The sequence below is a fragment of the Pongo abelii genome, chromosome 2 (assembly GCF_028885655.2).
Source record: "Pongo abelii isolate AG06213 chromosome 2, NHGRI_mPonAbe1-v2.0_pri, whole genome shotgun sequence".
In the NCBI taxonomy this organism is placed as follows: Eukaryota; Metazoa; Chordata; class Mammalia; order Primates; family Hominidae; genus Pongo; species Pongo abelii.
In genome coordinates, this window is record NC_085928.1 from 21,400,672 (window position 1) to 21,414,595 (window position 13,924).

Sequence of the window (13,924 nt, forward strand, 5' to 3'; positions counted from 1 at the left end):
TTCTGTTTTGGGCCCTGTTCTATTTGATATTTTTAGCAGTGACTTGAATAACAAAGTACAGGGCCTGCTTATCAAATTTTCAAAAGTCTAATTTGTGACGGATATCGAATACTCTGAATAACAAAATAAAAATTCAAGACTGTCAGATTAAAAAGTGAGCTAAAGGTAACAAGCTGAAAGTCAATGGGAATAAATGTGAAGTCACACTTAGATTAAAACATCCATTGCACAAGACAGGTTGGGGGAAATGGAACTTAATTGCAGTTTATGTAAAAACAAGCATTGATCGTTGGCACAATTTATGACAGAAAGCAAAGCGATCTTATACTTGAGTTAATAGAAATATAGCCTCCAGATGGTCGGAGGTAAAAATCCAAATGTACTCTGTACTGATTAGATTACATCTGGAGTCTTGTATTTAGCCAATATATTTTCAAACAGCCATTGAAAACTAGATGGTAATCGGGTGGTAGAAACATTTGTACACCACCATAGGACCTGATTAAGCTGGGAGAAGAAGAGATAGTTCGTGAGTATACAATAGTCATCATTTTATTTGAAGGTTTTCCACATGGAAGTAAAATTAAACCTGTCTCCAAAGGCAAAACTTTCTTCATAAATTAGACTTAAATTTGGGGTCAAATTTGAGGAACTGTTTTCCAACAATTAAACATACTCAAGGATTAAAGCTGTTTTGCAAAACAGGAAACATCCTGACAGAACGGAGGCCAGAAAAGAGTCGGGCAAGAAGGACTTAAAGCGAACACTGGCATTCATTGAGGGTTTGGCCTGTATGTAGATGATCTCTAAGGTCCCTTTTAACGCTGTGGCTGTACAAGAAGGAACTGGATTTTGAAAGCTGAATCTTTATAGTGAAAACGTGTTCCTTGGTATTAGCTGTCCAGGCTGCTGAGTCGTGCACATAGGCAGTGTTTTCTTTTGATTAGCTCATCTTTGTCTGATGGACAGGTGGTGTTTCCAGTGAAGCTGGCTCAGCTTTCTTTGTTTTAGTCACTTTGAAGCAGAAGGATTAATCCCCTCTGGAGATATTTGCTTGTTTTTGCTGTCAGAGCAGTCACACTTTTCCCTTTGTGTCTCTTAGATTGTTTTTTGAAGTTTAGCTTCACAGAGAAATAGGCCTCATGTTTCGTTGGTGATACACTGAGTCTAGATAGTCCCTCCACCGCCTCCTCAAACTGCCACTGATGGTTTCTTCATCCTGGTTTGCATTTTGGCCTCCACAAAGAAGGATAAAAGACCGACCACTTCTTGGGCCAAAACTTAACAATTTCTTGCAAAAAGTATCTCTCAGAGGTCAAACAGGCACAGGCCAAAGTCATCTCTTTCATTTTTTCCCCCTACCTTTATTTGAGGTGCCTTCTGTATGAGAAAATAAACAAATGTTAATATAAGTTTATATTTTAGAAATAAATGCTTTCATCAGAAATAAATATAGAAACTCTATATTAACCCACTTTGTAAAAGCGTTAATGGTTTACATTTAAGGCCTTTGCCATTTTTGAGTCATGGCAAATTGTCCCTTCTGGCGTTTCTTCCACAGGGCACTTTTTTCAAAATAGGATTGTTGTAAGGGCATGAACTTGGAAACACATTTATAAAAATTGAACTTGAATTAAATGGAGTAAAATATTATAAAATCTCAATGTAAATAAAACTACAAATACATATATGTCAGCTTTATTACCTAAATGCATTTTGTTAATGCCATATGAAATGGATAATTTAAATCAAATGTAAATTTTCCCTGGAAAGTATCTGGATCAAGAGAATAAGAACATAAGGCACAGACTGAGAAAAAATATTTGCAAAAGATACATCTGATAAAGGACTATATCAAAATTATGCAAAGAACACTTAAAATTCAACAATAAGAAAACAAACCCGATTTAAAAATGGGCCAAATAACTTACCTGACACCTTACCAAAGAAAATATACATATGGCAAATAAGCATATGAAAATTTCCACATAGTATGTCATCAGGGAAATACACATTAAAATAACAATGAGATACCACTACACATATACTAGAATTCCTAAAATCCTGAACACAGGTAATACCAAATATTGACAAGGATGTGAAGCAATAGGAACTTTTATTTACTGCTAGTGGGAATGCCAAATGATATAGCCATTTTGGAAGACAGTTTGGTATTTTCTTACAAAACTAAATGTAGTCTTACATATTATCCATCAATTATGCTCCTTGCTATGTACCCAAAGGAGTAATAAGCATATCCACACAAAAACCAGCCTACAGATGTGTATAGCAGTTTCATTCATAATTGCCAAAACTTAGAAGCAACCAAAATGTTCAGTTGGTGAATGGAGAAATCAACCATGGTACATACAAAGGAATATTATTCAATGTGAAAAAGAAATGAGCTATCAAGCCATGAAAATGCATGGAGAAATCTTAAATGCATATTACTAAGTAAAAGAAGCCAATCCGAAAAAAGCTATACGCTGTATCATTCTGACTATTGACATTCTGGAAAAGGCAAAACTATGGAAACAGTGAAAAGATGAGTGGTTGTCAAGGGTTTGGGAAGCAGCATGAATATGCAGAACACAGAGGATTTATAAGGCAGTGAAAATCCTCTGTACGATACTATAGTGGTATAGACATGTCATATATGTCATTTTTCAAAACCCATGTAATGCACAAAACCAAGAGTGAACCCTAATGCCAACTATGGACTTCATGTGATTATGTGTCAATGCAGGTTCATCAATTGTAACAGATGTACCATTCCAGTGGGGCCCATTGATAAGGGGGGAAACTATGCCCCTGTGGAGGGAGGGGCTATATGAGAAATCAGCGTATCTTCCTCTTAATTTTGCTGTGAACCTAAAAATTAAATCTTTTAAAAAATGGTATGTGGCTAGTGTGTAGCCATTTTTCACTGCTATGTCAGACAGTTGGAATAAAAATACCCTACAGGTCTTGCTATTTGAAATGTCGTCCATGGATCAGCTTCATCGACATCATCTGGAGACGTTTTAGAAGTTCAGATTCTCAGGCTCTACCCCAGGTTTAGTATATAAAACTGTACTTTAACAAGATTCCCAGTGATTTATATACACATTAATGTTTGAGAAGTACTGCTCTAGAACTTATATGCTCAAAAACTTGCAGATACCTAAAATCTAAAATGCAGACTAGCTCTAAGTTGATGGTACTGTTTTAATGATAAAATTTCAGAAAGATCATCATGCCAAACCATCTCCTGCTGTATTTTCTAGATTAAGAATACACATTTGGTGCGAAGGTCTACAATTCCACGGTGAAAGGTAAAATTTCTAAAAGCTCTTGATTCCACACAGAAAACTCTTTTGATGTGGGGGAGATCTTTTGTTCTCATTGGCTTATTTGCTTTAAATTGATTTTTTTTTTTTTTTACCTGTTTCCCATGGCTATTACAGTAATAGGTGCTTTGGGGGTTTCCTGGTGGGTGAAAGATGTATGCTTCTTTCCTCTGCAGCAATAACTTTGAGAAGGATAATAGGAAGTCACTGTATGAACCAGAAAAAAAGGAAACATAGAATATAGTCTAGCTTCTTTTTTCTTTTCTTTTCTCTTTTTAAAGATGGATTTTCGCTCTTGTCACCCAGGCTGGAGTGCAATGGCACGATCTCGGCTCGTTACAACCTCTGCCTCCTGGGTTCAGGTGATTCTCCTGGCTCAGCCTCCCAGGTAGCTGAGATTACGGGTATGCACCACCACCCATGGCTCATTTTTATGTATTTGGTAGAGACGGAGTTTTGCCATGTTGGCCAGGCTGGTCTCCAACTCCTGACCTCAGGTGATGAGCCCACCTCGGCCTCCCAAAGTGCTGGGATTACAGGCATGAGCCACCACGTCTGGCCTAGTCTAGCTTCTTAGGTATGCGAAAGGTGTCTTTACAGCTCGTAAGTGTTCCAGGACAGTTCATCATGATTAGAAACCTTCTACAGATTTAGGCTTAAAACTCTAGTTAGAAACAACAGTGTTCATATCTTGTTTATTATCCACGTAGATCTCTATTCAATACTTAGCATAATGATAGGTGGTTGAAGGGATTCAGGAGCCTGAAGCCTGGCAACAAAACACAAATGACATCTCTTAGCAGAGTTGAGCTCCATATCTTAAGAATTTGATTCAGGTTATATGGTAAATATCCTTGCTTGGGATGGTATGTTATATTAAGTGGGTCTCAACATCTTGCATTAGTGAATGACCTTAGGGCTGCTGTTAACAGTTAGGGAGTGGCAGCATAATGTTAATATAGCACCCAAGAAAAGTGCTTAACCAGAGAATTTAAGAAGGAATTGTTTTTGTCACTGGGTCATCTATAGAATTTTGCCCTGATTACAGTTTGTGTCTAATCTGCTCCAGGAAAGAACAAGATAACAGGTACAATGAGGTGGACTGCTAATTAAAACATAGCCTTAAATTCATTATCCATATTGTGAGTGATTATAGTCTACATTGTATTAAAATTTTTAAATCTAGAATAAGAAGAAAGTGATTATGAACTCAGGGTTAGAGATATTTGTGTGTGTTTTAGAAGTAATCTTTAGCTTTTTCTTATTTAAAATGAACTCATAATGACATACAGTCAATTTGAAAATTTGATGGTGTAATGCATGTGGAAGCACTTGGTAAGCTGAAAAAGACAGCTCAAATATTATATGTCTACATACAAACAGATACTATTTATTCTCTCACTTACCATTTTCTCAGTGCAGGTCAACACTGATTGTAACCTAAAAGCATGAGATGCAACTCTTTCTCTCTAGACTTAATTTGGTTATTTATCAAAATTTACAATTGATGAGAAAACGCCCCTGCCCCCAACTTAGCATATCTCTCTCCTTTCTTCAATTCTGTCCTCTTGCTCTGCTTATTCCCCAGACCATTCTAAAAAGTTCCTTCTCTTTCTTTGGTGTTTATATTCTTCAAATGCTTGTAGACAGTTTTCATATGCCACCTCAGTTGCTGCTTTGCCAAGCTATACAGTTTTAGTCCTTTTCATCTTTCCTCGTAAGTCACTGCCTCCATCTCTTTAATCATTTTTCTTGCTGTTCTCTGAATTCCATCCAATTTGTCGATATCTTTCTGGTAGAGAGGTGCCAAGAGCGGAGGGTACAGTGTGGTTAAGGAGCCGTGTCCATCACTTCTCAGCCAGATGGGATGGTTGTTACTTCAGAGGACACACTGAATATATACTGGGGGCTGAGATAAAGGAAAAGGAAACAGTAAATCTTGAGAAAGTGATTCTATAATTCATTGTCCCTAGGGAAAATAAAATAAGCATTTAATTAAAAGATGTGTTTCTAGTTTTGTGACTAGCAGATGCTATTTTGGTGACAAAGGCAGAAAATTGCATCATTTAATAAGATAAGAAAACACAGGAGCATAACGCTGTAAATCAGACTGTTTCTCACATTTGGAGAAACAATTGTAAACTATGAACAATATTATCTTGAAAATGCTTTCAGTTATTTTATTTAGTATGAAAGCAGACAGGAAATTTGGATCAAATAATTTAAAACATTTAACATAGTTCTTGTACCATGCTAATGCAGATAATAACCAATTCATAAAATGTGCCTCACAAAAAAGGATAAATTCTGTAAATTCATATTTATGTAGAGTTTCCATCAAAGGTTTTTAGGTTATGTTTCAAGATTTAGGTTTAGGTTTACTTGCAGGATGAGTGACAGGTTAAAGTGTGAATATTTGTTATGTAGGCTTTCCACAGTTAATACTCAGAAGCAAGTATTTTCTAGTGTATTAGACTGAAGCTGAATATAGACATTTCACCAGATGCTTTATTGAAGCTGAGTTTCATTACAGCCCTAATTTATCTTTAGTGTTTTGCTTTATGCTTATGTTTAAAGTTTTACTGTACTCATTGAACTGTGCTTGATCATTAATAATGGCAGCTATCTTTAATGAGATGCATGTCACCCTCTAGCAGGTGGTATGGTCTAATAGTCTGAGGATTGAATTATGATTCAGAAAGGAAATATTTCTTATATGGGACTACATCATAGAATGAGAAAGCTGCAAGTATCTTAAAAATGGAATAACACTTGAAATTGGAGAATGAAAAAATAAACAAAACATGTTTCCGGAATAATAATCATGCCCTCTTAGTCCCTGAAAGGAGAAATCACAATTCATATGTTGCTATTATAGAATCTAGCAGAAGCTTGGTCAACAAAGTGCTGACATCTTTAGTTAAGATAACCCATCTGTTACTCTCCTTTGTGCTGTAAGGAGGAGGAAGAGAGAAATAGTTACTACAATATATGTATGTTTTCTAGCATTATAGCTGCAGAGAAAATAAATATGCATGACCTTACTTCTTAGAACTCCAAGAACATTACTGAGATTGTGTTGGTCTACATACTACCAATACTTACACTGACGGTAATTCTTAGATATTGGCCTAGTCAGAGTACAAAGTTTAATTATAAATTCATATCTTCCCATTGATACCTTTATCCTAAAATTCAGGTTTTGAAGATGGGAAAGTAAAATCCAGAAATATAGGCACAATTAACAAAGCTATGTAATTGGATTCATAAGAATGAAAGTTTGGGTTTTAGCTTATCCAGCCATGTGACCTTGGGAAGCACTCTTTGTTAATGCAGTTTGTTAATGGAGTAATTATCTACACACTTCTAATTCCCAGGGTAGTCAGGAATGTCTAAGGGGATAATGCCATGGGGTAATAGTAAGGGAAGTGCTGTACTGAAAGGCACAATAACTCATTGTTTTTCATTTTGTGGTAAAGGTAATCATGTCTCTTTACATGTCTTTCATCTTCACTCTAAGGTCTACTCCTAAAAAGAACATTAGTTTAGAAAAGATTCAACTCTGCAAACATATTAGTTTTGCTTATAAGATTCAGAGTAGTGAATGGGAAAATAATTTGCATTGCATGAAAAGTAGTACTTACATTTAGAATTTTCTTTCGTATCAGTTTTTTATATTTAGAAGTTTAAAATTTTAGTAGAGAAATAAGGGATAGGAAATTATTCTAGTCCCAGCTGAGACTTCTATCTCATTGTATGGCTGTACCCTAAGGGCGTGGTTAGCATCACTTTTCTGGTCACTTCCTCCTAATATATTTGGGATAAGAAAGGGTTTATACCTGCTCTTCTGCCACATCTTCATCTTGACTATCACTTCTGCATGGCATTTTCTCTCCTCCGTCATTCTCTGTGTTGCCATGGTCCACTGAACACTTGTTGCTGGTACACCAGGGAAGTTATGTGTGGCAGACCCCTTTCAGTAAAACTGAGATCTTCAAAATGGCCTTTGCAGAGAGGGAGTAGATAGAATGGAGGGCAGGTCCTCTTTCATCTTACACTTGTGGGAATAGTAATCCAAAAAATTTTATGGGCATATATACGATACCACTGAAATCTTGGGAAACTATTTTAAAGTTAGAAATTTGTGGGAAATTTTAATTTTTATTCTAAGCGTTCTTTGTTTAAGAGAAATGTGCTCACGGTTCGAGTTTGCTTGAGCATGATCTGTGGGTACAGCCTCACTTAACATTGCTCTTTTCTTTCTTGAGCTCTCCAGCATTAGCAGAGGCCCTTCTTGACTAAACCACTGTCAGACTTATCTCTACCTACGTTTTAGGACACATTATCCTCTACCTATAGAAACTGATCTTATCATCTTCCTACCTCTAGCAAGATATATCTCCATGTCTTAAGTCTGGAATAATCTGGAATCTGTTCCCAGAGGAAAAGCTCAGGGTGGACTTTGGTACCCCTTGTGTAACAGAACAATCTAGGGTGTCATAGGAATATCATCTGTGATTCCTGTGAGGTCACAGATGATTTCATCAATATGCGCCTTTTGAAGGGGGCAGGGGTACTGGTTAATTGCTAAATCCCATACATAGAAGCACATACACACAGATCCATATTCTGCCTGCTCAAGAAGGAAACACGAATTCTCAGAGGCAGATCTTTCTAAATAAGAGTTCTCAAACTAGTAATCCACTAGCCTAATTCAGCTTGCATATATATTTTATTTGGCCCATACAGTTTTTGTTTATTTTTAGAAATTGCACCAACATTAAAAATGGATACATTTGATATAAAAATCCACATTTCTAGCTTTTCTCAAAAATATATTAAGATCTAGACCCACTAAGACCTATAATTCGACATGAGAAAATTTGGCTAAGCTGAGTAGGGGCTGCCTTCTATACGCAATGTGTATGGTCTTCATTCAGCCATGGTCTCTACCAGTTCCCGTTACTGTCCTAGCATGGAAGCCATGCTAATTATTAGTCATCACCACATTGTTTCTCTTATCCATAAGAAAAAAAAAATCCATTTCTGTTTTCAAAATCCATAATTCTGAGCTGTGGAAAATCAATTAAATGTTCTAATTTTTTTCTAAGCCTGATTAGTGGCAGTAACTGAGTTCAAATTTGTATATTTTCATCCATAACAAACTTGTATTTTTGGACCATAAAGTGAAAATAATAAAGAAGGAATAAAACTGTAAAAACCCACCTGATCAAAATAATTATAATTATTATTAACAAGGGGTACAAATGTAGAAAGACATATTTATTGGATAGATGACCATCACTAAAAAAAAAAAAAATTAACTCTCCATGTACTAAAGCAAGAACAAAGCATATTCCATTTTTTCCAATTCAGAATGCCATTGAAGTAGATTCTACATATAAGTAATCATGGGCAAATTATAAATTATAAAAGTGATATAGGCTTCCTTGAATAAAGAGAAAACAAAATAGACTTTATGTTTTCTCAATTCTTAAGATGTAAGTTGCCTAATTGTGGCTGGGGGAGATGGAATCAGAAAATATTAGAGATTGAATGACTCTTGCTAGCATTTAACTTCTCCCACATCCCAACATTTACTGATGAAGCAACTGAAACTGTCCATAGTAACACAATTCATCTATTGCAAAGGCTAGAAAACAGGATTTTTGGTTTAGAGATAGTGCTGCCTTTGATCATTAGAAATTATTATAACTCAGCACATGGAATTGGCATTGATCTTTTATGTTTGCAGTCTGCAAGATGTGCCTTTATTATTTTTCAATAAGTCTTAAGGCGGTCATTGGGCAGGGAGGATGGTCCTGCTATGGAGTAGGGAGAAACAAATCAACATAGTTTTCATTTCTATAGAATGCTTCACCTCTATAGCTATTAGACCATGAGACTTTATGAACTAAGTTTAGCCACTGCTCTTTCTACCAACTTAGTAGAGAGAACAGAGGCCTGGTAGTGAAGGTCAATCACTCTGATTTATGACCTGGCTCTACCTGGTATTTAATTTTAAGACTATGACTAGGAAATTTAATCTTTCTGAGCCTCGGCTTCCTTATCAGTGTAGTGAAGATAATGCTACTCAGCTTGCGGACTGTTCACTTCTTCATCGAAGAAGTGCATATTAAACCCCTACTATGTGCCAGACGTTGTTCTTGGTGCTGGTGGAGAGCCAGAAAACAAATGCTCTACCTTACAGAAGGCAAGGTAGTTGCAAGCATTGAAAAAGTCATCTGCAATGGTTTCTTACACAGAGGGCGTGTTCAATACTTTTCATTGTTCATTTTCTCTCTGATTCTTTTCCAAAACCACACCCTAAAATCAGGAGAATCTTTGCTCCTAAGTTTCAGTATAGACTGAGAAAATAAAGCATATAAATGGCCAAGAATAGGACTTTGTGAATTTTAAATAACCAACCAAGATCCAATTTTTGTATCTTTGTGCCCTGCGTGAATGAGGTAGGTTATGTAAGACAAGGACAAGTTCACAAGCGCCTCCAATCATACACTTTCCCATGACAACATGCACAATCTATTCTTTGTCAAATGTAGAGCAACTCCTGCAGTACCTGTATTTCAGAATTTTTCTATGGCTCTTAGAGCAAAATCACAGACATTTTACTTTGTCTTTGTTTCCGCCAAAAATTTGTAAGGCAGAGTAAGATTCCCATTCGTCTACGTTTTTATACACTAGGATTAGGGGCGGACACGGGTGATTAATCAAGAAAAAATTCTCATATCTTCTTTTGATCATCATCTCTGAAAGAGAAAAGAGAAATTAAACAGAATTAGGCTGCTGTGAGGAGATCTTGAAAGCATTCAGGAAGACTAACAACAGAATCGCTTATTTTTTTCCCCTAAAGGGAACTGTTGATAATTGAAGTAAGGAATGAAAGTAAACACTCTACTAGGCCCTTTATAGGTGTTTTCATTAATTCTTACAACATATAATCCAATAACATGAAATATAAATAATGGAACATTGGCAAAAAAAAAAACCCACACAATTTAAGTATAGTTTTGAATTATGTTTATGTTATCTCTGATTAGGAAGCCCATGTTTTTCCACTGCATCATAAGTGGGATTCATCATATCCCATTAGCCATTGTCAAATGTGTGTGACAGTGTTTTTCTGAGCTTTGTTTCATTTCAATCCAAAGTATACTTTCTTTGGTGTTGTGTACAGCTATTTGAGTAGCGACTTCTCCCTATTATAGGATCATGGGTTAATGAAAAATACATCCATTTCAGACCTGCTAATAACTGGTTGCATGGCATGGGTTGAACAGTCATTTTATTTCTCTTAGCCTCTGTTTCCTCACCTGTAAAATGGGATGAGGTCAGACTAGGCTACCTGTAATACCCGCGTAGCTCAGCAAAGGCAGTTCCTCAAATGTATGTGTGTGCGAGTGTATTTAAATAAGTTTTTAAAACTACCTGATTGTCTATTCTTTTATAATAATACTGGAAATATACTGAATTGTCACAAAATTAGGGTTCTGTCCCCTCCTGAGAGAAATATATTTGCTATTAATTCTAAAATACCCCCCTACATGCTTGTCATTTCCCCAGGCAAGTGATGGAAGAGAAAACAGGAACAGGAAACAGTACCTGCAGTTATGCATTTCTTTTTTCAGAACACTGGCTCCTAAATTAACAGAAGCCTGCCTGTTCCCCCAGCATCTTCTGTCTCTGTCTTCCCCTCCCTTTCATCAGTAATCTTACCTCTTCTCAGCTAGCTGTTTGCTAACCCAGGGTAAATTATTTTTCAAAAATGTGACATTATACTTATTGTAACAGTAGCAATTAACTTTCAGTTGTTTTCAGCTTGTAGCAGAAGTGAAGTGAGTTTTGGTAGGGGAGAAGAAGGAGGTAATTTCAGGGAATTCAAGCGTTTGGAGAAGCCCACATCTTATAGATGACAGTAACAAACAGTTACGGATTTAAAGAATGTAAAGCCCCAATAGAATGCCTGACAAATAGTAGGAGTTTAATAAATTGCATCCTATTATTCTTACTTCACAAACCAGCCTTATGTGTTTTATAATCTACTCAGATCCTTGGAAAGCAGGTTCTTCTTTAAAACCTCCATGAAGTCGGCTGGGCGCGGTGGCTCACACCTGTAATCCCAGCATTTTGGGTGGCTGAGGCGGGTGGGTTACTGGAGGTCAGGAGTTTGAGACCAGCCTGGCCAACATGGTGAGACCCTGTGGTGGTGGGCACCTGTAGTCCCAGCTACTCAGGAGGCTGAGGCAGGAGAATCGCTTGAACCCGGGAGGCGGAGGTTGAGGTGAGCCAAGATTGTCCACTGCACTCCAGCCTGGGCAACAGAGTGAGACTCCGTCTCATTAAAACAAACAAACAAACAATTAAAAAAACCTCCATGAAGTCCTTGAAACCTGGAACACTGTTTTATAATTCAACCTAATGTATTAGTTCTACAGATAAACCATTTTCTGTTGCCTTTTCTTTTCTCTTTCCCTGGATTTCGCTACTCCCTTATTTTATTCTTCATTCCCGTGTTTTCTCTCATTCCCTCTTTTGACTTTGTTCCTTTTACATCTGCAATAGAATTGCTATTTCCTAATATCCTTATTATCCAGCCCATCTCACTTGTGGCCATGAGGTAAGTATATTCTCTGGCTTGGGAGAAAGCCTACTCATGTGCAGAAACCCCATACCTGAGGCAAGGTGAGGATTTAATACGTTTTCTCATCTCTTCTTCCCCAGTCCCCCTCCTCTGTTTTCTTTTGTATCAAAGTGCTAAGAGTCATACAATCTTTTTTTTTCCCCAGTTTTCTTTTCTCTTGCCTTCTTTTATTTTGTTTTGCTTTCTGTCAGCTTCTGGAAGACTGAGAATCAAGGATGTGTGAAGAGATTGTCCAATAACATGAAAGCAGAAACAGCAAAGGGGTCAGTGAGTTTTGAGAGGACTACTGTGGCATTCATGCATACTACTGGTATTCTTTCACTTAAATAAAATGTCTTACGTTTATTTCTTTAAAAAATATCAACAATCTGTGGTTTGATTGCCCTTCCTCACCTCAGGTCTTTGTCTTTCTGGTATCCAATGCTCATTTCTCCATCTGCTTTTTCTTATACTGTTTCTCTTTCCTGGATAACTGGCCTCCCTCTTCTCTATTTAATACTCCTTTCAGTATAAATCTCCCTCATTTTATACGATTTTGCTAATGAATAATAATAATAAAATAGAAATTGTGTATTGCTTTACAGGGTAAGATTTTTTTATTTTCACGTTTTATCTGACTCTTGAAATAACTCCAAAAGACACATATTACTGTAATTCCCAATTTGCAGATGAGAAAACCAAGTCCAGGCCCCACATTACGTGGAACTAATAGGCATTATGATTCCTGATATTATGCCCTTTGCACAAAACTGTACTGTCTTTCTATCTTGCCTATATTGATCTTTGCCTTTGCTGATTTATTTTAGCACTGACACCAACTCTGTGTAATTTATTATTTAATTATATACTGTCGAGAATTATTCTAAAATTACTTTTTTTTTTTTTTATTTTTATTTTTTTTCTTTTATTATTATTATTATTATTATTATTATTATACTTTAGGTTTTATGGTACATGTGCACAATGTGCAGGTAAGTTACATATGTATACATGTGCCATGCTGGTGCGCTGCACCCACCAACTCGTCATCTAATATTCTAAAATTACTTTATAAATCATCTCATATATATTAGGTTTATTCAGTTTAATAGTTTATTCAGTCTAACGGGATGGAGATCCTATCTTACCCAATGCTTATATGTCTCTTTTAGTACTTGACTCAGTATTTAAACCACGCATATTTAATAAATATTTTTATTGATTGACTGAATTAAAAATTATTCTATTCAACAAATTTCATATCTTCTTATGTGTCTAAAGAGATGGCTAGGTGGTAATTGTAATGATGATGGTGATAGTTCTTGTTGTTCATAAACCCTGCTATGGTTTGAATGTGCCCTTAAAATGCATGTGTTGGAAATTTAATCCCCAATACAGCAGTGTTGGGAGGAGGGACCTAATGAGAGCCAATTAGGTTATGAGGTCTCTGCCCTCATTAATGGATTAATGTCATTATCTCAGGGGTGAGCTTTTTATAAAAGGATGAGTTCATCCCCCTTTTACCTGTTTCTCTCCTGTCCTTCTGCCTTCCATCATGGGATGACCCAGCAAAAAGGCACTTGACAAATGCAAACCCCTTAATCTTGGACTTCCCAGCCTCCAGAACTGTAAGAAATAAATCTCTCTTCTGTATAAATTACCCAGTCTCCCATATTCTGTTATAGCAGCACAAAAGGGACTAAGACAAACCTCATCATCTTAATTCCTGTATGAGAACTATGTGTGTTTCTCCTGCTGGTATTGCCATTTCACAGATGTAACCATGAAGCAGACAGTGACCAAATCACTTCTGCCAGTGTTGCCCTTGTCAAAGTGAATGATGACTGATGCCCTTTGGAATGCATACTGCACTCTCTATTTTGTAAATGTGGACTACCCATGTCAGCTTCAGCAATATTTGTCCAAGAGTAAATAAGATTTTTGAAATTATAGT

General features: G+C 36.5%; 1 long non-coding RNA gene across 1 annotated transcript; it reads right to left on the reverse strand.

The window, feature by feature from the left end:
• Positions 1-300: 300 nt before the first annotated feature.
• LOC103890095 (uncharacterized) lies at positions 301-7,810 on the reverse strand. The gene is made up of 4 exons (XR_008523593.2): positions 7,713-7,810; positions 4,736-5,238; positions 3,425-4,098; positions 301-1,380 (listed from the first exon to the last, which is right to left on the reverse strand). It is a non-coding gene; the product is annotated as an uncharacterized LOC103890095 (long non-coding RNA).
• Between the last annotated feature and the right edge of the window lie 6,114 nt (positions 7,811-13,924).